The following is a 27088-nucleotide window of genomic DNA, read 5'->3' on the forward strand; positions in this document are numbered from 1 at the left end:
TGCGGGGTTGCATTAGTCGGGAATGGAGGTTGTGGAACAGTAGTGTTAGTTCGAATGTATTGGTTGAACCAATCATTCATCACACTATAAAAGGCTTGCCTAGCCTCATCATTCGGATTCTTGGCCATAGGTTGAGAGTCCGCCATTGCTGTCCTTCTTGCGCGGAGCAGGTGCCACACTCTCCACATCATCAGCTATTGCTCGATTGGGATCGGGATCCATTGCTATAAACAAACACAAATTCAAATTGTCAGAAATCTCCACACTATTAATTTATCACTTAATGGCATGTATAGCTAGACCCCAAACATATTACGGTAGTCCTAGAATCGACTAAACCGTGGCTCGATACCAATAAAATTGTAACACCCGAACCCGAGACCATCTCGATTATCGGACACGAGGGTTAACAAGCCAAATCCACATATTTCACCCACCAATTTGACATTTCTAGACAGGCTGGAAATCTGCGTCACTGTCACCTTAAAAATCATATCTCGAGTTTCAAAACTCGGAAACTGATTCCATAAATTTTCCCTGAATTTAGACTCATATATCCATCCATGGATTTATTTCTAGAATTTTTGGTAGGGCCAATTGGTATAGTTTATTAGTTAAAGTCACCCATGTTACAGGGATCGACTGCGCTGACCTTCGCGTGTTACAACTTGAATATCTCTCTGTACAGGGCTTTAATACTGGTGCTGTTTGTTTCTAATGAAACTAGACTGAAAATGGAATCTGTACATATAAGGCATGACTCCTAATTCTTTCTGGATAATTTATAATAAATTTTTAAAGTTGCTACATGGGACCCAGAAACCGTTCTGGCCCTATCTCACAATAGCTTTAATATCTCTTAACATGTAACTCCTATGACCATTTCGTTTATTCCACATGAAATTAGACTCATTAAGGTTCATTTACATAATTTATTCACTATTTAATACCATTCCTACAAATTTTGGTGATTTTTCAAAACCACACCACTGCTGCTGCCAGCATCTGTTTTCAAAGTAACCATTACCTATTTCATGATTTCCACAATTCAAATGGCCCTTTTTGCACACATAGCACAAAGTGTGATTATGATTAAGCATTCCAATGGCTAATTCTTTCAAACAATTTCATACCCCATAATGATTATCATACAATCTATTATAGAATCATACTAAAAACGTATATAAGCCATTTTCGCATGGCTATCCAAGCTTACACAAAACCGAAAGGTACATGACCTTCAACATTAGGGTAGTCCTATACATGCCATTTCAAAATTCAACCAAAATTATACCAAAATGGAGGCTTTGATAGTGTAGATGACTTCGACTTTAATGATCCCGAATCCGATTGCTACCGAGCAAAATCTATAAAACAGAGAGCCAAAGCAACGGAGTAAGCATTTTTATGCTTAGTAAGTCTCAAGCAATAAAATCAGCTTTAACCAAAGCATTACATTCACATAGCCAAATGAATCATTTCATTAATACACATTCACATAATCATACTTACTTCACCATCCCAACTCTTATGTTCATACACAAATAACGGCTTCGTTAAGGCCGATAACTCGTTCCATCATAGGAGCGAATATTCATACGCTCTTACTCCTAGCATAAGCACACACAACACATACCTTGTTATTGGGAAGTTTCACAAGTGCATTAGCTGAAAATTTTCTAGCAAGCTTATAATTTTCAAATCACATACCTTTGGAGTTTAACGGATATAGCTACTGTTCAAACGCCTTGGGACATAGCCCGGTTATGGTAACCCGCACAAAGGCCTTGGGACTTAACTCGGATTTCACAATTTGCACAAATGCCTTGGTCTTAGCCGGATGTAGTCACTAGCACAATTGCCTTCGGGTCTTAACCCGAATGTAATTACCAGCATAAATGTCTTCGGGACTTAGCCCGGATATCACAATTGCTCATGCACACATATACATCAATAATCATTTCCCATTCATATTTCATTTTCGTTACTAAGGCTCAAACACAAACATATCACTAGCATAATCGCCTTCGGAACTTAGCCCGGGTATCATTCAAATACTCATACACACATAAATCAATAGTCATTACACATCAATTTTTCATTTCACATAATTCGAGTAGGGTCATTTCTTGAGGACTTACCTCGGATGTTGTCGAACGGCTTTGACGGCTATTCGATCACTTTTTCCTTCCCCTTATCCAATTGTGGCCCTCTAAGCTCTTGAGCTTAATCTTGATGCAAATTTAGCCAAATCTCCTTCTAGATCTCTTCTAAACCAAGCATGAAGCAAAATCCTATCTCCTCCTTAGTATTTTCAGCCAAAAGGAAAGAACAAGGATGGACAATTTTTTCTTGTTTTTCTTTCACTTGCACGGCAATGGGGAAAGGATGAGCTATTTTTTTATTTTTTGTTTCTCATCCAACATCATTAATTATTTTATCATTTAATTCATCATGCATTAACAAAACATGTTTCAACATGTTTTCTTTGCCCATAAACCATGTCATGGCGGCCACTAGCTTGTTTTGGGGAAATTTGACATGCAAGTCCATAGTTTTGCATGCATGCTTTAATTAGTCATCACACATTTCCCTATCGTACTTTCAAAGTTCACTACTAAGTCCCTTCTAGTGAAATTCACCTTTATAACACTAAATCAATCATCAAAAATGTCACACATGAGCACACACATATTATAGGCATCAAAATAAATTTTAAATTATTTTTATGCCTCGGTTTTGTGGTCCCGAAACCACATCCCGACTAGGGTCAATTTTGGGCTGTCACATTCATGATGTGACCATGGACTGGAATGGAAGTGTTGGGCAATGATCAGCCCTTGGAATGGCTAAATATGATCATATGTGGACCTATGTATGATAAAACTCTAGTTGTCCATGGAAACCACGAAATAGGTAAAGTTTACCTTGAAAACAGATGCTGACAGCAGCAGTGGTATGGATGTGAAAAATCACTAAAAATAGCAGGAATGGAATTAAATAGTGAATAAATTATGTAAATGAACCTTGATGAATCTATTTTCATAGAAAAGTAATGAAACGATCATATGAACAGTATGTTAAGAGATATTGAAGTTTTCGTGGGACAGGGCCAGAACTGTTTCTGGATTCCCTGTTCTGACTTTGGAAATTCATTGTAAATTAACCAGAGATAATTAGGAGTCATTTCATATATGTATAGATTCCTTTTTGAGTCTAGTTTCTATAGAAACAAAGATCATCAGTATTGAAGCCCTGTACAGGGAGATATCCAAGTCGTAATGCATGAAGGTCAGTGTAGTTGCACCCTGTAACAGGGGAGACTTTAACTAATAAACTGTACTAATTGGCTCGACCAAAAATTCTAGAAAAAAATCTGTAGATGGACATATGAGTCTAGTTTCAGGGAAAAATTATGAAACTTATTTTCTAGTTTTTAAACTCAAGATATGATTTTTAAGGGGACAGTGATGCAGTAACTAGCTTGTCTGGAAATTTTTAAATGGACTCTGAAAATAATTAAGTTAAGTCTGTGTGCACCTTGTGTTCGACTCCAGTAACGGACTCGGGTACGGGGTGTTACAAAGAGAATTTTGAAGGGACTACCCTGGAACACTGTTGATTGTGAGCCTTTTGTTAATTTATGTATCATGCATATCGTGGCCAGGGTGGCATGTAGAAACATTTTGTATTACCTCTTTAATGATTTACAGTTTTTGTTAAACTCTATTTTATGAAATCTTTTGTAAACTCTAGCAATATATATGTGTATGTTTTTTATTCAATGACCTATGGTTTATGAGATAATATTTTAGTCGTGTATGTCAAACTATATTAAATGATAGTTAAGGGCCAATGATGCACTTGAAACTTTTGTAAAGGGAATAACTCTATCAACTTTTATAAGGCTTCCGCTAAATGTTTTGTCAAAAATATTTTTCTTGGCGTAAAATTAAATTGATTGCTTTGTCCTTGCCGTACTGAGGATTACACGAACACTTTAGGTTTTATATAAATTTCAAATACTTTTACTAAACTCGTATGATTTTAAGTTGTGGCATACCATACTTGAGTCCAATTATAGGGTCGGGTAAGGTGTGTTACAAGTTTTGGTATTAGAGCCAAGGTTGAGCTGATTCTTGGAAAACCAAAGGCTGAGATGTTATGCCCTGCATGATATACCTTTAGCTTAGTTCGTGTGATTTGAACTAATCTGACTTTTATTGTAGAATATCAAAGAAAATGTCAGAAGGTTCAAGAGAAGCAACTAGTGAAGAAATTGAAAGCCATATGCCTCCTTCTTGAGAGCATACTCCTACAGTGGATATGCGAGCAGCTGGAAATGCTTTTTCAATTGTTTTCTTCACTATGATGACCCAAATGTTTGACCAATTTGTAACACCCACAACTCGTCTCTGTTGCCAGATTAAGGATCGGAGTGTTACAGAATCAAACAGAACAATTTATCTTAATTTAGAAAAAATATTCAATTAATTTATAAACATATATCAATTCATAGAATAAACATGCACATGGGCTTGAATTCGGGTTTACGGGACCCTAAAATTAGTTTGAAAGCAATCGAGGATCAAAATGAATCAAAACATAATTTTTTGGGAAAACTTGAAGATTTGGAAAACAAAGGTTACACGGTCGTATATCAAGCCGTGTCATAGACTATGTAACTCACTAAATTAACTCACACAGTCATGTCGTAGGCTGCGTGCTAGCCCGTCTAACTCACTGACTTAAGACAAATGGCTATGTCTCAACCAGTGTCTCAGATCATGTGAAAACTATACTAAAACTAACAAAGCACGCACAGCCATATAGGGTGATCGTGTGTGGCACATGGCCATGTGATAGCCCGTGTCCCAATCTATATGCTTCCAAATTAACCCCTTAAACAAGCTAAAATCAAACCAAAACTTGCCCAATAACGTACACTAAAACACAAACCATCCCATGACCAAAAAAATCAAAATATAAACTTAAAGTATATCAAAATTAATAACCTAAATTTCTAACCAATGTATCATTCATAGGTACTTCAATTATAACCAAACATTCAAACATTACACCAAAACTTTATCCATAAACACACCTCTATTCAACTTTCATAACCAACCACTTTATCATCTTCTAAACATACTATTAAAGTTTACCATTCACCATTACGTAACACATTCACAAGTACTAAATAACTTTTTATATCTTCCAAAACTTCTAATATTAACATTTTTACAACAAAATCTATGTACATGCCACAACCCAAAAAGAGATTCAAAAGTTACCAAAAGTAAATGGATAGTGTGAGATTTGATGTCGATCCTTCAAGTCATCCGCAATCGTTAACTACAAAATAACATGAGAAAAATCATTAAGCTTAAATAGCTTAGTAAGAACATAGTGTAAAATCTACTTGACTTGCTCTAAGTGAGGAAATCACTTAAAAATTATAACATGATAACTAAAATTCTCAATTACATTGTCTATAAGTTATCAAGAAATTCACCATTACTTGGTTACATACTTGAACCTTACTCCATTTTCAGGGGCATCATAGATGCAAAACAAGGGCACCAAAGTGCAATCAAAAGCACAAGTGTGCAATCAGAGGCACCGAAGTGCATTCAAGGACACAAATGTGCTGTCAAGGGTATCAGAGTGCATTCAGGGTCACAGATGTGCAAACAGGGACACTGAAGTGTTTACAGGGGCACAGTTGTGCAAATAGGAATACTGAAGTGTAATCAAGGATACCGAAGTGTATACAGGGGTACTGAGGTGTAATGAAGGCACTTCAACATTTTCGTATACATATTAGAGCTTATTACAGTCTCATACGATTCATTTCAAATCCAAAAAGCACTACTAATAACCACTTCCCAATTTCATATATCTACATGATATTTGCATTCTTAATAATTATATAATTAACTAAATTATGTAAACATGTACAAACAAAGAGATCAATTTACAAGAAGATAAAAACAAAAATTATAAGTGAAATGCATTGAGTAGCAAATAACTATGAACTTACCTCTAAAGCACTTCCGATTTAAACACAGGTACTACTCTGTCATTTTTCCTTTTCCTCATTTATTGTCTTTTTTATTCAAATCTTGATCTATATAATAATTAAATACAATCTATTAAATCGACGTTCAATTCAATACATATGACCCTTAAATTTTCATTAATTACACATTTTCCCTAAACTTTTATATTTTTTACAATTTAGTCCCTAAACTTAAAATCTTAAATTTTGGCAAAATTTACCAATTATTCATTCTAGCTGAATATTTACCCTATTATTTCCATCCCATGTATATTCTAAATTCAAAAGATTTCCCTATGAATTCTAACATTTACTCAACTCAATCTTTTAATCAAAAACTAACAAAATTACTTAATAAACTAAATCAAATTAACACCTATAATTTCCACTCCATCAAATAACATCCAAATTAACAAGATTTCATCAATGGCATCATTTAAAATCTTTAACAGTTTTAAAAACGAAGGTACGGGTTAGTTAGACCTAGTTGTAACGATCTAAAAACATAAAAATCACAAGAAATAATAAAAAAAATTACTCACATGCATGCATCCAAAGCTTGGTTGAACCCTAACCTTACATAAACATGGTGTTTCTATAACAGCTCAGTTTTAGCTAAATCAGAACAGTGGTTTCGGGACCACAAATTAGATGTGAAAAAACTATTTTAATATTATTTTTGGTGTTTATAGCATGTGAGAATATATGTGTGAAAATTTCATGAGCTAATTTTATCATTTAATAGCTCAGTTTGAGAAAAAGGATTAAATCTCATAAAATGCAAAAGTTGTGTTCTATTTGATAAAGGTGTCTAATTGCTATGGATTATTAAATGAAAGGTCCTTATGTTGATATTATACCATTGACAGTGGGAATGGTCACAAATGGGCATATATTAGATGATTTTATAAAGGATTTATTAAGGTGAAAATTGTAAGTTGGCATGTTAGTTATAATTAATAAGATAAATCAAGAACATTGCTTCATTATCATCTTGTCTAGCTAAAAATAAGAAGAAAGAATACCATATTTAGGGATTTGAAGGTTCGGCACTTGTGAGCTCAAATTGGTATGTGATTTTTTTTGGTTTTTAATGATTTCTATGTTTTTGTGATCGTTGCTTTGAGTACTAGCTAGCCCATGCCCTAATTTTTTATAGTGGTGATGATTCTGAAAGTTTGCGTTGATGAATTAATGTGTTCTTGGATGTTTGATGATGAATTATGAAAGCTTGTTGATAGATTAATATGTTTTGTAAAGTAATTTTGAGTGAAAATGCCTGAAAAGTGTAAATTGAAGGGTTAATTGTGAAATAAATGAAAAATATGGACTGCTAGGGACCCACAGAGAATTCGGCTAGGCTTGGGTTTAAAGAAATTTCATGAATTTTGTGTATTTGTGAAATAGGGACTAAATTGTAAGAAATGTGTAACTTTAAGGGCTAAAGTGTAAAAATGCCTAAATATGTGTTTGTGGACTAAATTGAAAGATTATGTAATTAAATGAGTTGAATTTGTTATGATATAGATCAAGATAAGAGAAACTCAGACTTAGATCGAGGTAAGAATAAAGTACTTGACTAATTGACTAGTTTCGTTGTTTTTACATCCAAGGTAAGTTCGTACATGATAAACATTGTTACAATTATGTTTTGAATGATTTAATATCGCATAAATTATATATATGAGACTACAGTTAAGTATAACAACAAATTGATTATGTTTGGCACTTAGTGTGCGTTTCGAGATAGCTTCGGCTCTATATAGAACTTAGTGTGCAATATTGAGATAGCTTCGATTTAATGTGATGGCACTAAGTTTGCAATATCATTATAGCTTCGATTTAATGTGATGGCACTAAGTGTGTGATATCGTTATAGCTTCGGCTAATCATTTTTACACTAAGTGTGCGAGTTCCTTGAGTATTGAAAGATTTCTGGATGGATTAACGTATTGAACAAAGAGGTGAAAATGTAATAAATAAATACGAGAGAGTACAGGTATGCATGATACCTATGTAGTAGTTGATACTATGTGTATGAAGCTTGTTGAATTTGTATATATATGATAAATGGTCATGGGGTAGAATTGATTAATGATATGAGACTTATTAAGTGTTTATTAATTGATGATTTGAATATTATGAACTGTCGAGTTTATTCAATACGAACTTACTAAGCTATGAAGCTTACTGTGTGTTATTTGTCTGTGTTTTAGAGAGTATCAAAGCTAACTTGGACTCAAGGATCATTAGGAAACGTCATCACACTATTGATAATCTTGTTGGTACTTTTGCAGCTTTGTATATATAGCATATGGCATGTATAGGCTAATGTCATTTTTGGTATTTTTTAAGTCATGTTATTAGCCATGAGATTCATCTTGTAAATGTTGATATGTATGGCCATTTGAGTTGGCTTGATTTATATGTTAACAAGTGATATATGTGATTTTTATAAGTTACCATGTGTTTTGCATGTTTGCCATGGTTGTTGTATGGCTAAGTGGTTGCTCATTTGGTTAGTTATTAGTTGATATATTAATGCTTGAGAAATGGTATATTTTGGTATGATTTAAGGATGATGAATTGGTATGTTTCTGAAGCATGATTTGATTAATAGAAAGGTGAGAAAATTCATTAGTTGATATGTAAGTTTTGATGATTTTGGTATATTGATTTGGTATGTTTTTAAATATGGATTTGAGTATTTAAAATGGTTGTGGATAGATGGCATGATGTGTGAATGGAATAGCATGTTTTGGTTGCTAAAATATGTATTGAAATGGTATCATATGGGTTGCTTTGTGTACATGTGAGAAGGGTGGAAAATTGGATTTGCAAATGGCTTATTTTTGTTCACACGAGCAGAGACACGAGCATGTGTCTCAGCCGTGTGCAACGCACGGTCATGTTACACGGCCATGTGTCCCCTGGGGTACCTTTTCGAATTAAGGCAATATACCCTACAGTTTTGACATGGCCTAGATACACGGGCGTGTCTATTAGCCATGTGTGGCACACGGGCTGGCACATAGGCGTGTGGTCAGCCATGTGGCCAAGTCAGTCACCTCCCTAATTTTTCCACAGTCATGGCAAACGGGCGAGTCTCCGGCCATGTGGAGTAGGTCAGTATGTATGCCATGTTTTCACACGGCTTATGACACAAGTGTGTCTGATAGTTGTGTGAGGCACACGACCTGTTCACATGAACATGTGACCCTTAAATATTGAAATTTTTCTAAGTCTCCCAAAGTTTGCAAATGTTATCAGTTTAGTCCAGAACCACTTTTAAGCATGTTTTAAGGTCTCGTAAGACCTTATAAGGCATAAGTTGATTGAGATGAATGAATTTTAATTATGAGTGCAAAAATGTATGATTTATGTTATTGTTGATCGATAATGCCTCGTAACCCTATTTCGGATACGGGTTAGGGGTGTTACAGTTTCGGTGGTGGAAGAGGACAATTGAAGAAGATAATAGTTTTATCATATTCATGTTTCTTTTATTATTTTTATTAAATTACCATAATGCCCTTAAATTAAACTTATAAAACGCCAAATATGCTTACACCTAACCATCCGTCATAATTAGAAATGGTTTAATTTCCATTTAAGGCCACCAACTAAGTTTATCTAGCTATAGAACTCAATTTACTAATAACAACTAACTTTCACCACTTTTACGATTTAATCCTTTTTACGTAATTGACTATCTAACCATTAAAATTTCTTAACCATATTTTAATATGTCCCTCCTATAACTCTATAAGCATTAATTAAATAATAAAACACCTCATATATCAGAGTTGTGGTCCCAAAATCACTATTTTTGACACCACTGATAAACGGGATATTACAACTCTCTCCCCTAAAAAAAATTTCGTCCTCGAAATCTTACCAAAGAAAAGATTCAGATGCTAAGATTTCATATTTTCTTCAATTTCCCATGTAGCTTTTTCAACTCCATGTCGTCACCATAACGCTTTAACCAATGGTACAGATTTCTTTCTCAACTCTTTTGTTTCCTGAGCCAATACCTTTACAGGTTTTTCATCATAGATTAAATCAGGCTGTAATTCAATTTCTTCTGTAGACAAAATATGCGACGAATCAGACTGGTATCGTCGAAGCATTAAAACGTGAAAAAAATTATGAATTCTATCGAGTTCTGAAGGTAAAGCCAAACAATATGCTACCGGTCCTATTCGTTCAAGAACTTCATACGGCCCGATAAATCTAGGACTGAGCTTCCCCTTTCTGCCAAATTGTAACACTTTCTTCCAGGGTGAGACTTTCAAGAGTATTTTTTTGCCAATAGTAAACTCAATATCCTTTCTTTTTAAATCTACATAAGATTTCTGACAATCAGATACAGCTTGCAAATTATCTCTAATAATCCTGACTATTCTTTAGTTTCTTGAACTAAATCAACCCCGATTAACTTCCTTCGCTCAGCTCAAACCAAAATAATGGACTTCTACATTTATGTCTGTATAAAGACTCATATGGGCCATTTTTATGCTCGTTTGATAACTATTATTATATGTAAATTCATCTAGTGGCAAATACTTTTTCCAGCAGCCCTTGAATTCAATATGCAACATTGCAACATATCTTCTAAAATTTGAATAATTCACTCAGACTGACCATCTGTTTGCAGATGAAAAGCAGTACTAAAATTAAAATTCAAGCCTGAAGCTTCATGCAACTTACCCCAAAATCTGAAAGTAAATCTTGGATCACGATCTAATATAATTGACAACGGCACACCATGTAATCTCACAATTTCAGAAGTATATAACTCAGTCAACTTCTCAAGCGAGTAATCAATTCTAACAGGTATAAAGTGAGCCGATTTTGTCAATCTATCTACAATAACCCAAATGGAATGTTTTCTTTTTGGAGTAAGAGGTAGCCCAGAAACAAAATCCATAGTGACTCGTTCTCACTTCCATTCAGGAATCATTATTGGTTGCAACAAACCTGACAGAACCTGATGTTCAGCTTTCACCTACTAGCAAACTAAGCATTGGGACACGTATTCTGTTATTTCTCACTTCATACCAGGCCACCAATAACGTTGTTTCAAATTGTTATACATTTTCGTACTCCCAAGGTGAATTGAGTAAACATATTGTGAGCTTCATCCAACAATTCTCGCTGTAACTTTTAATTCAGTTGAACTTGGACAATGACTCTGGATCCATTTTCTGTAATTCAGAAATCTTCGATAACAATATCGGCTTCACTATCAACTCTGCCAAAATAGAACCATCATGTTCTAATGTCAAATTCGCATTCATAGCCCTCAAAGCAAATAAGGACTTTCGACTCAAAGCATCGGCAACAATATTAGCTTTCCCTGGATGATAGTCAATTACCAAATCATAATCCTTTAACAATTCAAGCCACTTTCGCTGACGCAATTCAATTCTTTCTGAATCATTAAGTATTTCAAACTTTTATGATCAATAATGATATGAGATTTTTCATCGTATAAATAGTGTCGCCAGGTCTTCAAGGCAAAAAATTTTGTAGCCAGTTCCAAATCATGTGTCAAATAGTTTCGCTCATAAGGCTTTAACTGTCACGAGGCATAGGCAATTAATTTACCATTTTGCCTTAAAACACAACCTAAGCCACATAGAGATGCACCGCTATACACTATAAATTCTTTTCTGGATTCAGGTTGAGTCAAAATTGGAGATTCAGTTAGCATACTCTTCAGTTGCTCAAAACTTTTCTGACATTTATTAGTTCAGACAAAAATAACATCTTTTTGCAACAATTTTGTCATCAACGAAGCTATAATAGAATTTTTTTTCACAAAGCATCGATAATATCATGTTAAACCCAGAAAACTACAAACCTCAAAAACATTCTTTGGAACTTTCCAAACAACGATTGCAGATATTTTATTCGGATCAACACAGATACTATTAGCCAAAATAAAATGACCTAGAAAATTGACTTTCCGCAACCAAAATTCACGTTTGCTGAATTTTGCATAAAGTTACTTCTCATGTAAAGTTTGCAACACAATTATTAAATGCTCGGTGTGATCTGACTCATTCAATGAGTATATTAGGATATCATCAATGAATACCACAACAAAATGATCCAAATATGGTTGAAAGATCTTATTCATCAAATCCATAAATGTTGTAGGGGCGTTAGTCAAACCAAATGGCATTATAAGAAATTCATAATGACCATATCGAATTCTAAAAGTAGTTTTCGGTACATCTGGCTCCTTAACTCACAACTTGTAATATTCGAACCTCAAATGAATCTTCAAAAACATTGTAGCTCCTTTTAACTAATCGAACAAATCTTCAATAAGAGGTAACAGTTATTTATTTTTAATAGTAACTTGATTCAACTGTCGATAATCTATACACAATCTCATCGACCCATCTTTCATCTTCACAAATAGAATTGAAGAACCCCAAGGTGACACACTCGGTTGGATAAATCCACGATCTAACAACTCTTGCAACTATACTTTTAACTATTTTAGTTTTGTAGGAGCTATTCTATTTGGTGCTATCAAAATTGGAGTTGTTTGGCAATAATTACAGCAATCACTAGGGACAAGACTGAAATTTAGCATTGCATTCCATCCTCAGACAGATGCCTAATTTGAAAAAGTGATTCAAGTAGTAGAAGACATGATGCACTATTGTGTGATCGATTTCAGGAAAAACTGGGAAGAGTATGTTCCCATAATTGAACTCACCTACAACAATAGCTACCACACCAATTTAAAGATATCTCCTTTTGAAACCCTATATGGTAAAATATGTAGAACGCCTACATGTTGGATAGAGCTAAACAAAATAAAATTTATGGGACCAGACTTAGCGTGCAAAACGGAAGAAAAGGTTGTCATTATTTGCAATTAGTTAAAGGCTGCTTAAGATCAAAAAAAGTCCTATGCTGACTTAAAGAGGAAAGAAATCACCTTTAAGGTAGAAGATAAGGTATTCTTGAAGGTCTCCCCTTGGGAGAGGATATACACTTCGGTAAAAAAGGGAAGCTAAACTCCAAATTTATAGGACCATATGAGATTTTGGACAAGGTTGGTCCAATGGCATATTGGTTGGCATTGCCTCCTAAGTTATCAAAGGTTCATGATGTGTTCCATGTATCGGTGCTGCATAAGTATAGACCCAACCTTAAACATGTACTACAAATTGAACAGATTAAAGTTGAACTAAATCTATCTTACGAGGAAGAGTCAGTCCATATTTTGGCTAAGAAAGTTAAAGAGCTGAGGAATAAAAGAATTCACTTAGTGAAAGTACCATAGAGAAATCACAACACTGAAGAACCCACTTGGAAAAGGGAGAGCATAATGAGACAACAATATCCACAATTGTTTTCAAGTATGATTTTTGAGAATGAAATTTCCTAAGTGTGGGAGTAAGAAATTTCTTAAGTGGGGGAGAGTTGTAACATCTCGCCCGACATAGTCTAAGGGATTTGGGTACTATTTATGGAGATAGGATTATAGAATATATTCTAAGCAAATAAAATTTTAAGAACTAGATAAGTGCTTGAGGACTATGAGTACGCCCTCAGGTGAAGTTTGTGTTAAGGAGAGCTTGGTGGATGGCGAACCTTCTTTATAAAGTGTATGCCACCCCAGCTGATAAACATTAGCACTTATTTCTTAGTATTGTTAGCCTTATTATTTTGGTTGAACTAGATAGTTGACCTGGAAAGGTTTAGTTAGAATAAGACAAGAAATCAAATATTGAAAGGACATGCATTTAAGAAAAGAAAGAAAGTTATTAGTCACGGTTGTTGAATGAGGGGTAGTAAGGAGAATAAACTTGCCCATTAAGTTTTCCTTTCGTGTCAACGAATATAAAACCAGTATTGGCTTCTTGACCAAGCCTTGTGTTTTCTTTGGCAAACTTTATTTTCTCTCTCTATTCTCTCTACAACACTCGAGAAAGCTCTAGAACTAGGGCTAGCTTGAAGGTTTGGGTTCGTTGTATTTAGCAAACTCCATTGACGTTTGATACCTAGTACATATCGACAAAACTTAAGCTTTTATCATGGTTATCTGGGTTTCATGGTTTAGAATCAATTTAGAAGGAAAGATGACAGGAAACTTCCAGATTCTAGGTTTTCTGATTTAGTATTCTTGAAAACTTGCTTAGCTTTTCTGGATAATGTAATCTGATAAGTTAACTACTTATGTTATAGCTCAAGAAACTCCTAAAAGCTCTCGAGTCAAGGGTAAGAGACCTGCAGTCTGAGCCTTGCTATATTTTTCCATGAGCTCCTTTATACCCCATATGTGCATATTATGATTATGTTCATGTCTGATTCAAGGTAAGTTCACATGTTCAATGAAAATTTAGTCTTGCATGTTTGTGAAAATGATAAAGGACCTTACTTTGTATTGAGTCATTACTCTTTTTACTATAAAAAATTAAGAATATGGTCAAAATAAAGAAAAGGGTTCATGGTGTTGCCTTCGATGAAATATCCATTGAATTGGCAGATCATGGTACGTGAAACACGACTCTATGACAAATTCATGGCATTTCCTTTGATGCATAGTGCATTAAACTGGCAAATCACAGTACATGAATAATGGTTATGTGGCCTCTGGTAAGGTACGAACATTGCAAACCAAACTGACAAGCATAGCAAAGGAAATGAAATGAATGATTGATTTATAAAAACAGACTACAATTTTTGCCGACATGAAGAAGGTTGTCTACATTAATGCATGGGCATAATATATGGGCCAAAGGAAATTAGTCCGCTATAAGGTCTATGTAAGTTTGGTATTTGCCAATATCCGAATTGTATAAAGTTTGCTTGTGTATAATATCCGGCAATGGGCAAACTAAGTGTTTCACTGAGGTGGAAAGGTTTATTTTTTTATCGTATGTATAGTTATCTTAATGCCTGCTTTGGAACTCACTAAGTTCTATAAACTTACTCCGTTACCTTTCCTTCTCAGGATCATTGAAGAAGTAAAAGAATCACCAAGGACCATGCTAGAGGATATTTTCTATTGTGAGACTTCTAATGATTTTGTGTTATGCATGATAATGTGGGTGGGTGATGTGATTCCGTTCACATCATCTGACTCGACAAGAAGGACTCAATGTAACACCCTTTACCCGTGTCTGATGCTGGGACAGGGTAGGAGGCATTACCGGACCTAAACATAACCAATCATACAAAACCAGGCCATAAAATTTCATTCAATTTAAAACCATTCATTAACATGCATATTGTCCCTTATACGGGCCTACGAGGCCCAAGACATACATTGGATGTGGATCAGGACTAAACTGAGAACTTTTGAAACTTTTACAACACTTAGAAAAATTTTCTTAATTTAGAGGGTCACACGCCCGTGTGGGTAGGCTGTGTGGTCACACACACGCCCGTGTAGCTTAGGACACGCCCGTGTCCTCAGCTTGTGTAACTCTCTGCTTATGATGTCATCAACATAATAGGGTCACACGACTAAGTCACATGCCCATGTGCTAGACCGTATGGTGAATTTAATTTTCATGAATTTTCATGAATAAGGTGCAGACTTCACATGGCCAAGGCTCACACCCATGTCCCAAGGCCATGTCCCTTACATGGTCGAGACACACGGTCGTGTCTCGTACCTGTGTGTTTACTAATAGGCATTCTGTTTCTTAAAATTAAGATTCAGGGGACACACGGCCGGATCACATGCCCATGGGGCAGACCGTGTGTCACACACGACCTAGACACATCCCCATGTGTCTACCCGTTTGGACAACTTTGGGGCTATTTTCCAAGCCAATTGCCACCCTTATTTGCACTAACATATACAAGACTTCAAAGGCACTTAACATGGCATAATTAAGTACTTAAACAACATCATATAAGTCATGTTCCTGGCAACACTATATCAACTTATACATGCTCAGGTTACCATACCTTACTAATCCAAGCTTACCATATCACATGCAATATGAAACATCAATTTACTCTATTTCTACACATTCATATCTTAGTTATCATCATGTCGTATACTCACAATTCCATCATCAAACATCCATGATCATATCCACAATTCAACCATGCCAAAAATTTTAACCACATCATGCATTACCTTAGCACATGCATGCATATATGAATAGGCTTACAACCCAATAATCAATATAAACCATATCTCATGGCCATATACAAAATGAATCATCAAATCATTATAAGCCAAAACACTTGGCCAAATTAATATGACACGTAAACAAAAAGACCAAGTCCTCTATACATGCCATATTCAAAATATCAAAACCAATTATACCCAAATGAACAAGTTGATAGTGTGATCAATGCTTCGACGACTTCCGATTCCCGAACTAGCTTGGCGTCACTATAAGGGATGAAAAGGAAGGGGGTAAGCTTTAAGCTTAGTAAGTTAGCATGTAAATAATTAACAACATTAGTCATGCATTATTGTACACATAACATAATATAAATTATCACAATGTCATCAAGTATTTAGATACATCTTAAATCATGTCATTTACATAGTGTACAATAAAACTCATGATCATAATTCATTCATTCACTACTTACCGAGGTCTCATCGATTCATAATCTCAATATTTATGAGCTTTGTGTACATACCTGTACCCTTCTAACATGATCATACCTTATCATTTCTTTGACATAACCTTTGGATTACCCGTAGAACCACTTGGAATAATAAAGGATACCCGGAAATTTTCATACACATAGTAAGATGCCAATGCCATATCCCAGATATGGTCTTACATGGGATCATATATAGATGCCAATAGCCCAACTATGGTCTTACACGATGTCTCATATCGATGCCATATCCTAGATATGGTCTTATACGAAGTCTCATTTTCGAAGCCATGTCCCAGACGTGGTCTTACACGAAATCGCATGCCATATCCCAGATAGGTCTTATATGGAATCTCAATAACCCTAATGTCATGACATTTGTATCCTATCTATTTCTAATGTTCAACCGGGATTTCGAAGTACCAAATCTTCGTCGGATCGTCATTGAGTCATCATTAACCAAATCCATAGAGACAAATATATATTTCATGCAATATCAAAGCATTAGATACATAATAACATGATGTTGAATTATTTACACATGAACTTACCTCGGTACCAAAATATGGCTAACTATTCGATTTAGTCTACAACTTTATTTTTCCCTCGGTTTAGGTTTGGACTCTGTTTTTCTTGATCTATAATAAAAAATTTCACTTATTTAATTATCACATTGTTCAAAATATCCCATAAATCATACTTTTACAAAATTATAGTTTTGCCCCTAAACTTTTCACATATTTACAAATTAGTCCCTAGGCTCGTAAAATGAAATTTACTCATTTTCTTTATTACCCAAGCCTAGCAGAACCTATATCATACTTATAATAGCCCACATTTTCTTTCAAATCAGATTTTTACCACCCATTTACAACTTTAACAAAAAGGTCATTTTTAGCTATTTTTGTGACAAATCTCTTTGTAAAAGATGTTTATCACACATCAAACTTTCATATTCCTCCATTAAACATCAAAATACATGCAAGTCACACATGGGTAAGTTTTGAACATGAACTCTAGCTTAAAATAATGGTAGAATAGCTAGACCGGTTGATGACAATTTTAAAAACGCAAAGAACATTAAAAACGGGGCTAGGATGCACTTACTATCAAGCTTGGAAAGTGAAAAAACCCTAGCTATGGCTCCTTAGAAATTTTGGCACCCACATGAGAAAGATGAGCAAATTTTTCTTGATTTTTCCCTTTTTAATCTTTTATTAACCAAATGACCAAAATGCCCTTTTTACCAAACTTTCAAATTTTATCCATGCATGCCCATTTTTGTCCATAAAATTAGAAATTGGGAAACTTTTTATTTAAGGACCTCTAATTAATAATCCAAAGCTATTTCATACTTAAAGCTTCTAGAATATCATATCTTGCAACTTTTGCGATTTAGTCCTAAAAGTCAAATTGGACAATTATTTACAAAATTTCTTCATGAAAATTTCACACAATCATGCAAACATGTAATGGATATAAAAAAATCATAAAACAAATATTTCTACTTCAAACTTATGGTCTCAAAACCACTATTCTAACTAGGCCCAAAATCGAGATGTTACACTCGAGATTGGCCTAAGCTCAAAGGGCCCAAACGCATGATGAAATCATTCAAAACCCATGCAACGTTTGCATGTGGGCTTTTTGAGGTCAAACTGTCCATCTCATTTTATTTATAATTCCACAACTTTTATTAATTCTTGTTTAGTATGAGTTATTAATATGTGTCTCATATGTTAATTATGTTCAAATATGAGTTTATGTCATATATGTGAAGTGTGACATTAATTAAGGTTTTTTTTAAGTTTAATCAGTTCGCATCTAATTATGTCATGCTTTATATTTATGTGTATCATATGTTAATTATGTTTAAGCATGAGTTTGAGTTATATGTTCATATTTATACGCGTGTGTGTGTTCATAGCATGCTGATTTCTATCTTTAGTTAAATGTCTTAGCTGAATAAGAATGTTAAAAGTTACAAATGTTTAATGTCTATTTATTTATGCTGTAGTTGATTGTTCATTAGACCAAGGAATGGCTTTTCAAGTCTGAACAAATTTTTGCACTCAAAGCTTATTATGGTGTTATTAAAAGAGATGAATGTCAAGAATTATAACATTCGGCCATAAGGAAAATGAAGGGACAATAAACAACACATTTAAGGAACATTAAGCCTTTATCTAGTGAAGAGACACGACTTTTCAAGTATACATGAATCAAGTGAAAAGACATGACTCTTTAGCTGTTAACCATAAGTTATGAATCGAATTTAAATGTTGTTTTAATAGCTAATTGAGTGCCAAATTTGAAAAGTCACTTATAGGTTTATATAAAGCTAGTTATTGAACATTTGTAAGGTTACACACAATATTTCTGAATTAAACATTACTTTTTGAGAATTTTCTCTTTGGTTATTGACAAAACTATACTGAACTTATCAAACTTTCTAAGTTTGTGGCATTCAATTATCTTATCACTCCATTCACCATCTCGGGGTATGGCGACTTAACTTGTACCAAGGTTCTAGTAGATTTGTGAGTTAAGCATTTGTGAGTTAAGCATGTTTTAGGTTTAATATAGCTAAGGTTCTTTAGCTGCTACTACTACGGGTTGAGGTTTCCATCTGTTGAACCATTTTCAAAAAAATCTAACCCAATCGAACTATTTTCCAAACTATCTAAGTTCGGGAAATCGTCTCAGTGGCGTTAAGGACTAAAATTTTAAAGAGCGATAGTTTGTAACTAAAATTGTATTTGTCAAATTATAATTTATGTCTAACTTCTGTAATTAAGCTTATTGTCTCGATTTGTAATGGTTTACTTCATGATTTAGTATTTCAAAATTTTGTTATCTTAAGTTAGCTTTGATGAAGTCTAACTTCTTTTCTAATTGTGTTTGGAAAAAATGGGAAAGGATGTAAGGTTATAACATGCCATTCCCGGATCCTCCTCTAGGGTCGGGTATGAGGCACTTCAAGGGATCCACGTCATGGCATCGACAATTGGGACGTCAGAACAAGGTTAAGCCCAAGTCATGGAACGACAAGAATTCAAGTCATGGCACGACGAGAATTTAAGTCGTTGCGACAAAATCAGTCAATGAGTCATGTCATGATGAGGAACTCCCTCACATCATGACGTCAACCTTGAAATTTTGAAACTTTTCATTTTAGTCCTTCTTCGATTTTAACTATGTTTTAAAGGTTCCATAAACTCGTAAAAGCTCGAGAATGATTGTATTTCACATTGAATGTATAATTTTTTACTCATTTCAATAAATTGCATAATTTGATCGTAAATTGATTGTAGTTGCTTCTACAACAAATGTGGCATCCCTTAGCTCAGACCCAACGATCAGGTTGGATAATGGTGTGTAACAATTTTAGTCTTTGTTAATTGAATAAAATGAGTCTTTTTATGATGTTTCTTAACCAATTAGGCCAATTCGAGCCTAAGGAAGTTCTAAGGAGTTGATGTAGTGTGCAGTAAACAACTTGAACAAAAAAAAACTGAGTTAGTGGACTGGACTGAATGTCACAATATTAAGAGATTAAGGTCGCGACATTGCAGATGCTCCAACACTTAGACAAATTTTCAACCAACATCGACAAGGTAAGTAAATTATGGCCAAAGTCGAGACATTGGAAGCAAGAAGTCATGACATTGGACCCAAGAGCTGCAACATTCAACACTAGAACTCACAACAGTCCTGACAGTAGTCAAAGATGGAAGTCAATCACATAACTGCAACAAAGTCACGACATTCAACCCTTCTCTAAAAACTCGAGCAAACTATTTCCAAAGTTGTGACATTGGACCTAGAATGTCACGACAATGACGCTCGACGGAGCTAAAATTTGCAAGGGTGTTTTTGTTCAAACAATCAACATTAACTTGTAATTAAGGGTACATTCAACTCGATTAGGTCAAGGTAGATGAACTCTATAAATGTAACTTAAAAACATTAGAAAAGGAGGCTCGATTATGTTTCAGTTTAGTATAATAGATAGAGTTAAGGATTTAACATTATTACTTTTCAATTTTTCGTTCTAAGTAATTTTTTCAATTTTTACAATTTTGTTCTTCGTTTCTTTTCTTTACTTTTTTCACTTTTGTTTATTATAGGATTTCCAATTGTGAGTGTTCACAGATCGCCATTGCCACCCAAGTGATCTCAAGCTTCATATGAGTCAGATTTTTAAGCATCTCTTAACCCTTACTTTGGTTTCATTATTTTGATGTTTTCCAAATTAATTGGGTTAAGTGTATTTAGAATGTGTAATAACTAAATTCGTAGGTAGATTGGTTAATTGAAGTGGATGTAATTAATCTGATTTAAGGTTCCAAAAATAGATTAATTGGATTAAATCAAATGTGCTTGAAACCCTAGAATTGACAACTTTAGGTAGTAATTTAGGTAGATGAGAGTGAAAGAGTATTCTACTTAGAAAAAATTGATTTAGCCCAGTTTAGATCATTAGGTTGAAAGATAAGTGGACTAAGTTAAGTAGTTGATGTGATTATAGGCCAAAGGATATTAATTAGGTCAATTAATAATTAATAGGTAAAATCCCTAATTTTAGGTTAATTGCAGCCAAGGATATTAATCAACCTCCTGTTTTTCATTCTCGATTGCTAATCTGTTAATTTCCTTATTTATGCAATTTAGTCCTCTTAGTAGTTAAATTCACATTCATAATTAATAGTTAGTCATACTATACATACTATAGTAAGTAGAGTAGTAGCTATTTAGACTTAGTTTAGTGTGTTTGTTATCACTGTCAGCTCAATTTAGTCATACCCCCTTGGGTACGATCCTCGAAATACTTCCAATATTTCGTTGTAAATCGTTCTATATTACAATTTGATTTGTTCGCTTGCAGATGCTACACTTTATATTTATATTTAATTGCATTATTCTCAGCGTCAACGCACGCACATTGAGGCATAGCCAGCTAGCTTGATATATCCAAAAATAAATTGCATATAGAACCAATGAATAGAAAATAATGGAAACGAAGAAGTACAAGAAATAGATCGCATGTATCACTGTCCGAAGCGAATGTGTTTTCTCACTAATACAGAAATCACTTGAGAATTAATTTGAGGTCTTTAAAATATTAACTAATTATTATTAACAATTTGAAGTCAGATGATAAAACTAAATTAATTAGTCATAATGAGTTTGTTCAATAAAGGAAATTTAATATATTTCCTCATAGATTCTATTACAATAAAGTTTGTATGACTTTAACGAAATTAGAATTGGGTTGAAAAAGTTCTTTAATTGAGAAATTAATTTTGTTAATTAAATTAATTGATTAATAATATTTATATTGTGTAATAGAAAATAAATATTGAGTTGGAATAAATTATAAAGTGTTGGGTTAAAAGTGTAAGAAGAACATATAATTGGACCCAATGAGAGGCCTAATTAGCCCTCATATGTACTTGAGGGGCGACAACCCTAGTAGAAAATACAAGGTTGTGCTACCCCTTACTCTAGTTAGAGTAGGAATGTATTTTCTACTAAATAAAATTATTTAGTCAGTTCTTATTCAACCAATACTCATGTACTTTTCCCTATAAATAAAGAGCAACAGTTGAACTATTTACACAACTTCCATGCATGATTATTCTGCTAGAAAGTAGTGATAATTTATTTACACAAAATAAATTATATTTTATGAGAATTACGAGTTTTACTGATTTATATGAAGAACTTACTTTCCTATAGAAAGTAAGTAAACCATTCCTTTTTTTTTTATTTTGTTCGTGTTGCTCAAGCCCACACACTACTCAATTCAAAGTTTGAGACTAGCTGATAAAGTTATTCGATTGAAAGCAAAGATTGACTTAAATCCGCATCGCACAAAGCATAGGTATAATTCTGGTTTAGATTTATTAATATAAATATCAGAATGGCTCAGTTTTACAAAAAATTTTAAACTTCCATTGTAACTAAATAATTGTATTCTTAACCTGATTTTCCAATAATTTATATCAAAGCTAGGCCATGTTATGGTTATAGTATAATCTCGAATGTTATTGTGTGTATATTCTTTCTATGTAAAAGATATAAAATGACAAAAATATCATTAAAATAATACAATTTACTTTATAAAGTAAGGGTATTTTCATCGTTACTCAACTAAGTTGGTGCAGTTGACTTTAACTGAGTTCGTGTCACAAGTTAACTCATGACCAACTCAATTATTGGAATTACTAAAACTCATTTTTAAGAAAGTAATAAATAATATTATAATTGTGTTTTTGTCATTTTTATTTTTTATTAAATGTTTAAATAAAATAACGAAAAAACCAAATGTCTAGATATTGAACCCAAAATTGATAATAGTTTCTTTATAAGTAGGGTACAAATCTACCTATGATTCAATTATTAAATAATTTTTTATAACTATATTTTTAATATTAATTTTTTTTCACCCACATAATAAAATTTTGATAACATATTAAATAGTACATCCTAAGATGACAAAATTTCGATGTGCTATAGAAAAATAAAATATAAGTTGGAAAGAAATTAAAGTACATTTAATATTTTTACTTAGATTATTTACCTATTTAAATTCTATTTTCTTGATAATTTAAATTATTTTATTTTATTTTATTTTCATATGTTATTATTATTAGTTGTAAACCATGCATTTCATTATTTATTGGATGTTATTTTTAATGCATATATATATTCTAAATATGTGAATTGCTAGTATATAAAAATATCATTTATTGTATAAAAATTGTTAATGCAAGTCTGTTAGCTCAACTAATCAAACCAAAATCGCCAAGAGGAGTTGAAATAACTTTTAAAAAAAAAATTTGGAAGCTATAAAGAAAAGATGGAACAAATGAATATAATGATTTAGAGTGGTTCAGCCTCAATTGCCTACTTCACTATCTTAGCTTCCCACTACTAAGGATTTTTCTCAAATTCACTAATTTGACTTGCCTTTGGGGACAAGGTTTAACCCAACTCCCTTAAGGTTTCTACCCAAACATTAAGATAAAAACTCTCTCAAAGAGCGACACAAATAAGCACACTAAGAATGAATCCTTACAAGATTGGATTGTTTGCCAATTTAGCACAAATGAAACAATAAAACACTTGAGTTCAATAAACAACAATGAAAGCTCAGAAGTGTGTACACGAAAAGTATGAAAACTTTAAGCTCAAAATTGATTGATTGAAATTTTTTCTTGAATACTCTTTCTTGTTGTTGTAGACCCTTTGGAGGCTGGTATCTATGCCCTTTAATTGATTTCTAACTATTGTGGTTGTTGGAATATTGAATAGAGTCGTTGCGATGAAAATACCAAGCATTAATGTCATCTGCAACAACAGGTATCGATACTTTTTCTATGAGTATCGATACCATAAGCATTTAATGTTTAATTTAGTGGTCGTTGGAACCATTAATATCGATACCAAGGAAATTATATCAATACCAAATATAAGATATCGATATCGTCTTGATAAATCCTTTGGAAGTCAGAATACCAATTTCGTACCGATAATGAAAAAATTATTGATAAAAGTATATCATTATTGATACTTGAAGAAATTTATCAATACCCAACAAAAGGTATCGATATTGCATCAATACTTGATAAATACTTTGAAAAACATAATGTCATTTTGGTATCAATACTGAAAAATGTATCGATAAAATTTTGAATCTATCAATACTCAACAAAATCTATTAATACTTGACAAAAAGTATTGATACTAGATTGATAATTTTTGGCCTAGAGCAATTTTAACTTATTTGAAAAATGTTTGAAAGTTTGTTTAACTAACTTTTACTACAAATATTTTTGTGAATGTGATAAATTTTAGTAAAGTATGAAGAATTTGGAGTGTTTGACCTTTCTGGTCATTGAAAAATCTAAAAGGTATTCAACCTTAACCATCAATATTCAACCTTCACTCCCTCAAGCATAGGCTTCAATTATATATTTATTTGTAAAACATATAATAGTTGTAAGGACGAGGACCAAACTAGAAAGTTACTAATTATTCTTTCTATATTAACCATCATTTTGGTGGAATTAGGTTCTCATCCGTTAATTATTTTAGCATTCAGAATAAAATAAATGGTGATTCCAATACCAACTCTCTCAAATGAAGGACAACCTGTTGCTAGTTGCTTAATTATTTGACAAGCATTGTGGTAAAGTGAAATAATAAAAGGAAGGCAAGAAAATATATTAATGTTGGAGTAAAGGAATAACGAATACTTTACTAGTGCTATGGCTTTTCTCAATTGCTGGATGCTTTTAATTCTACTCCTTTCAATAAAATTTTAATTTTTTATTCATAAAATATGACTTGTTAAGTCAAGTATCAAATATATTTTTGTATTTGTGTTAGCATTTGCATTTTTGTGGTTTTAATGTTTTAATCTTCATTTTTAGTGTATGAGTTAATAATAAATTAATTTTAATTAGTAATTTTAGTCATTCATTTGACTTTGTTTTGGAAAAAAAAATTACTTATTTTTAAAATGTCCTTTTACCATGTCTTTTACTAATTCTTCTAATTTTAATTTTAAATTTGTATTAACTATTCTTTATTTTATGTCTAACTATTATAATACATGTGTACTAAATTTTCCTTTTTCGTGTTATTACTCTAATAACTAGACGATACATAAGTATTTTACATGAATAATGACATGATTTGGAAAAATAATAAGAAGAAATTCAAAAATAAAGAATAAATATTCAACATAATAACTAAATAAAGAAAAGATATATTAAAACAAAGTGGAAGATGGAACGAGTAAACCGATGGATATGATGGATAAAAGATAAGTGTCAAATTAAACCCTTTGAGATATAAATCCCAATAAACTCAATTAATGGCCCTAATTTCTCCTCCAAGAAAAAAAATTTTGCAAGAAAAAGCTTAAAGATGATTCCCACAATCTGAAAAGATTATTAAAACTCTTCTAAAAGAAAACTTAAGAGAAATTCTTGAAAAAAAAAACTCAAGAAAAATTTTATTAACTCAAAAGAGAAGTTGTTGAACAATAATGAATTAATTTGTGTACAATAGAGAGGTCTTTATATAGGCTAGCTAAGTACATCTAAATAAAACCCTTAAATATGTTGAAACTCTAATTACCCTAAATAATAAGTAGTTTTAAACTAAACTTTCTTATTGACATAATAAATAAAAATAAAATAAATAAAACTTAATAAATATAATATTGGGCTCATATAAGCCTGAAACTCAAACTCAATATGATTTAAACTCGAATAAAAAACTCGAAACTCATAATTTCCGTAATAATCCCGTCCAGAAATTCTACTCACGCAATATTCACTAAAACAGTCATAAATTGAGCTCGCAAACTCGAAATTGAATGATTCAAAGTGCGTTTCGAAGCTAACAGATATTTCTTTAAACACTATGTAGACATCTAAGCCCATAAATGTCTAGATCTCATCCAAAAATCCATCGCAAGTTGACTAGTCTTTTCAACTTGAAATTTGGCAGCTTGGTTGAATTAACTTTAATAAATTTTACCCATTCCGTGCATGTATCATTCCCCCTTTCCTCGAAAGGATTCATCCTCACATATTGTCTTTGATCGAATCTTGGTTTGATTTGCTTGGCCTTTGACTTTGTTATTGGGCCTTGAGATAGCGTAAGTCCATCACATCCATGGGCCTGAAATTGGGCCTTAAGACTCGCATCATTCCTCTATTCCTCAAGAAGATTCGTCCTCAAATATTTAGCTATAGAAAAAGAAAAGGGATTAGAATTAATAACAATAAAAGCAAACAAATACTTAACTAAGCTTTCCTGTACACAAAAACTATCCCAAAATCAAATACATGATTTTGATCCCCCAACTCAACATAGATCAAGTATCTCTTCTTCAAAAACAAACCATCAACACTGAAAAAAGAAATGTCAGGCACATAAGTGTTCAAGAAAAAAATAACCTGTAACTTTCTTTGGATATGCATGATCATCCATAAAAATTTCCAATGATGAGTAAAGAATTTCACATTGTAACACCCTACTCCCAGTTCGATCACCAGATCATTTGTAATACCCCTACCCGTATTCATTGCCGGAATAGGGTACGAGGCATTACCGGAGTTTACGAATTAATTTTTTTTTATTCAATATAGCCCTTTTATAAATATCTAACCTTCCCTGTAATATTAAATCGAGACCAATCCACATCAACCAAATCAATTCAACATATTTTTATGATAGATTCATGCATTTATATAAAATAACGTCATCACATATCTATAACCAGGTTTGTTAACCATACTAATGGCTAACTTTACATTCATTTCACGTTAACATTTACTTTGTTAGCTTATACATGCCATTGATTTCCAAAATAAAGTTTCTTTATATACCGAAATC

The 27088-nt window shown here is 33.0% G+C and overlaps 1 long non-coding RNA gene across 1 annotated transcript; it reads right to left on the bottom strand.

Annotated features, from left to right (window-relative positions):
• Positions 1-1125: 1125 nt before the first annotated feature.
• Positions 1126-2267, bottom strand: LOC128292996 (uncharacterized). The gene is made up of 2 exons (XR_008283007.1): positions 2142-2267; positions 1126-1367 (listed from the first exon to the last, which is right to left on the bottom strand). It is a non-coding gene; the product is annotated as an uncharacterized LOC128292996 (long non-coding RNA).
• Positions 2268-27088: the final 24821 nt, after the last annotated feature.

Source organism: Gossypium arboreum, chromosome 5 (assembly GCF_025698485.1).
Source record: "Gossypium arboreum isolate Shixiya-1 chromosome 5, ASM2569848v2, whole genome shotgun sequence".
Taxonomy (NCBI): Eukaryota; Viridiplantae; Streptophyta; class Magnoliopsida; order Malvales; family Malvaceae; genus Gossypium; species Gossypium arboreum.